At 31.6% G+C, this 3,470-nt stretch overlaps 1 long non-coding RNA gene across 1 annotated transcript in view; it reads left to right on the top strand.

Annotated features, from left to right (window-relative positions):
- The first annotated feature begins 3,005 nt into the window (after positions 1-3,005).
- The window catches only part of LOC108692052, a 10,622-nt gene continuing 10,157 nt past the window's right edge, over positions 3,006-3,470 (top strand). The window contains exon 1 of the long non-coding RNA XR_001931949.1: positions 3,006-3,305. This is a non-coding gene — a long non-coding RNA (uncharacterized LOC108692052). The remainder of the gene's footprint in view (positions 3,306-3,470) is intronic.

The raw sequence follows: 3,470 nt of genomic DNA, 5'->3' as shown, positions 1-3,470 counted from the left end.
TATATATATATATAATCCTTTTCCACGACTAGCTTCATTTTACGATCGAATTATTCTCACGAACATGTTACACCACACGCACTTTAAATTTCATTTTCTGCGTATTTCCATATGATACACGTGTTTTTAGTTATTCAATTTGCATTGTACGCAATACTTAGTACTTACCTGACAATTTCTAGAATACTTTGTCGATTAAATTAAATTATTTACAAACAAATATTTATTCTTTTTTTGTATTGTAGCCGTTGTATAAAAATGATTTACAACAAATGCAAAATATTTGTCGAATATGCAAATTTGTTTGTTATACACAGTAATTAAATTTTGCAATCCTTTTGCTTTCATAGCAAAATCACATTTGTCTCTATGATGGAATTATTTATTAAATTAAAAAAAACAAATTCTTATGGAACTTGGAGCAGTAATCGGTATACAATTTGAGTCCTTTCTTTTATTCTTTGGCACTTACGTCTGTGCATTTCATTCATACATAAAGCCAGCATAATCTTACGGAAGCTATAATCTTACGGAATAGTCCCAAAGTTAGGTTGCGACGCCAAGTTGTTGCTCGCCTGCCGTATCGGCAATCGCAAACGATGCATTCATAGGCGTGAAACAATGATGCTATCGCTGTCAATTATACAATACACTTTGAAACACGGATATTACGTTACAATTTTTAAGAAATATCGTCATAAACTGTAAAATAATGCGATGTGAAATAATGCATTCGATTGAAAATTTATATATTAATTTAAATTTATATATCGAAATAGCTCATGTATACAATCTTATTGAATATCATAAATGACTCAACGACGCGCGATTTAAAAAACGAGATAATAGACGAAATTTATTTAAATTTGTATTTGTCTTTATTGATGTAATCTTTTTTGAGAAGCTCTTAGAATTTTTTAATTAATATAGCAATAGATGTCGGCAAAACTTTCTCCAATAAATATGTATATCAGAAACAATAGAAATTCTATAATATTATTATGCGTTCCATGTATCGTATATAATCGTAATAATTAAATAATTATTTTCATAATTTTTTTACCTTTTTCAAGAATTTTTAGTTAAAAAAAATTTATTAATTTATTAATTTTTTTTTTTTAATATCGATTCTTTCAAAGTTTTTGTTGATATTTTCGACACGGTGTAGAAAGATATATCTATCATAAATTAGTTTAAACAATTATCATAAAAATAGTTGCTTAAAACAACTATTGTAATATAATCATTGAGAACGACAATAATATGTTGTTGAAATAAAATATATATGAAATGTAAAAAATAAAAGTGTCTATTTGCGAGTTTTTTTCTGTGCTCAGTTAGGAAAAAAAAGTTCTATTTTTTATCTTAATTATCAAATTTTTAAATATAAATACATAAATTATTTTATACAAATATATACATAAATATTGTGTACAATTTATTGCATATACGCATCACATACATTTCTCATCATTATGTTACAATACACACGTGTATATTTGGCTTTTAATTTTTCTCTAAAAAGGATTGCTTTTCGCAGCTTGCAAATATAGAACTTCTGAATCCTTTATCAAAAATATTTCCGCTTTAGATTATTTCAATTGGCTTTTGCTTGCTTCAATAATATTCGAGATACGAATATCAATGATTATCAGCGTTTCTGATCTGAAAACAGTTATCGCAAAAAATAACGTTTGTCGTCATTAAAGTCGTCTGACAGTGCGGTGTGTGTCGCATAAGTGCAATATAATCTACGCGGCAGATCGTCTCTGTCGGTTGGACGAATTCAATCGTAAAACCTCAACGTTCCGTTCAAAGCGTGCCACCTCCATCCGGTCAACCACTACATCGTCACGCCATCCCTTCCCTTCCCAGCCTTTCGTTTCCCGCGCGTCGCACACCTCTGATATGACTTTCGTGTCCGCTATTCTCACCGTGACGTATTCCCACCCTGTGTCGCCCATGGCCACGTATTTCGCATCGTGTCGTTGCCATCAGATCGGTGGAATAGACAGAGAGACTTTTTTATGCATGCGCAACAGTGTTAAATGATGCCTAGTACCTAAGTGCATTTGTAAGTAGCATACATGTTTCACAGAGACACGTGTCATTTATACCAGTTAGAGAAGTAAAAAGTATCAGGGAGACGATACATGCAGAAGCTAATGATCAAATAATGTAATTCGTCAATAATATAATAAATTTGACGTTCGGAATGATTAATCCGTAGAAATGGTTAATCTTGACAGTTATTTGAATCTATTAGCAAACTCACGCTTTAATAATCGAACTTGTTATATTATGGTTTACTTATGTACATTTAAATCGTATCGTCATATTCAACTGTACACATTTTTGTAAGCGATAATGCAATTTAAGAAAACTAAAAGCAAGATCTAATTGCAATAATAATAAAATGGAAAGAGTATCTAGTTATACATATATGTTACATATACATATATGTTTATATATAAATGGATAGCAAAAGCTAAAATTTATTTTTAAATTTATATTACTTAATCTTAAAAAATTCTACTTGTTAGATCGTTATAATAACATTTATTAATTTTTTTAAATCTACGTAATAAATTTTACAAATATTTAAATGGATCTAAACTAAAATGTAATCTTTTATTTTTCATAGATCATGCTTTCCAGACTTCTAAAAATATAATATATATTTAAAGAAATTTTGTTTAAAGATCTGAAAACTACAAAGATATGAAAACTACAAAGAGAGAAAAGATAATATCAATTTCATGTGTTAATAAAATAATCAATTTATTTTATTTATAATACATCAATGTATACTCATGTATCGTTTTTAATATATTTTTTTTATATTATACATAAAAGAAAATGATCATGTGTACGGAGCCCCAATAGCGCTCTACATTCTATTTAAGTACGAGACTGTCGAGCCAGTCACGTGGTCTCCCGCTGCACTCGTGATGGAGATGGCTCAGTGGTGGGAAAAATCCCTCCGTTCACTACCCCTGGTTACCAGCGGGCTTAGTAAGTTACGAACTGCATGCAAGTGCACATCGATTGTATTGACAGCTATCTCTCGGCTGATCCCGACGTCTGTGTCTTGTTTCGCTTTGCTATTTTTTTTCTTCGCCATTGCAATCTCATCGCTAGTATCATTGCAGTTTCATCTCGCGCAGCGGTTTCAAAATCGGGAAACGCATAACTAATTCGGAGTTTGCGAATTTATCAATTGATGAAGATTTTTTGACAACGACGACAACGGGTAGAGAGGAAAGATACGCGCATTTGAAGGACGATCCAAGAGCGATAATCCAGTATGATATGCACTGCGGAGGAGAAACGAAACCTTGGACGAAGTGCGCGTGTGCGACACGAGTGCCCGCGGTTTTGCCGCCCGCTTTAATTGTTGCGCTATTACTTATCTTTTGCCGGCTTGCACCTTCGTGCTCGTAGATTATATTTGCATAAAATGTATTTGG

This window comes from Atta colombica, unplaced genomic scaffold, assembly GCF_001594045.1.
Source record: "Atta colombica isolate Treedump-2 unplaced genomic scaffold, Acol1.0 scaffold58, whole genome shotgun sequence".
In the NCBI taxonomy this organism is placed as follows: Eukaryota; Metazoa; Arthropoda; class Insecta; order Hymenoptera; family Formicidae; genus Atta; species Atta colombica.
Note: the sequence above shows the minus strand (reverse complement) of the source record. Positions and strands in the feature narration are given on the sequence as shown.